This window comes from Loxodonta africana, chromosome 18 (assembly GCF_030014295.1).
Source record: "Loxodonta africana isolate mLoxAfr1 chromosome 18, mLoxAfr1.hap2, whole genome shotgun sequence".
Taxonomy (NCBI): Eukaryota; Metazoa; Chordata; class Mammalia; order Proboscidea; family Elephantidae; genus Loxodonta; species Loxodonta africana.
The window spans coordinates 73,610,336-73,610,903 of record NC_087359.1 but is presented as its reverse complement, the minus strand read 5'-3'; positions in this window follow the sequence as shown (position 1 = coordinate 73,610,903).

The window sequence follows — 568 nt, the reverse complement described above, 5'->3', positions numbered from 1 at the left end:
TCGGGTAAGCGTGACCCCCCTGTCACAGCTGAAGAGTACGTGTGTGTGTATGGCAGCACATAGCCCTCAGGCAGGGACTCGCAGATGGCAGAATAGGGTAGGCAGGTGCTTGGCAAGAAGCAGGTTCACTGGCTCAAAACTGGATTCACTGAATCTGGGGCAGGACGTGAAGACCCACACTCCTAACAGACTTCCCAGGTAACTTGGATGCTGGTCTGGAGACCGTGCTTTGAAAGACAGTGTTTTGTGGGGAAATAAGGTTTTGATCTGGAGGAGTGAAGACTTGACCCACCTTTGGGTGTGTCAGTGAACAAAGTGCTGGGTACACACTTAGCTGTTCGGGAAAGTGTTTGTGGGCGATGAAATGAACCTTGGCTTTTGTTTCTCCTTTTAACTTCCCTGGGTACCTGGGCTGGACATCTGCCGTCTTCCACCTATAGCTGCTGCCTAAAGCAGAGACTTTTCAAAGTTTTTCAGTAAATCCTAAGGTATAAAAGACATAATACCTACTCATCCACCAGGTTGTCACTGCACACCAGTTTTGTTTTACGTGCACATTGTACAAGCT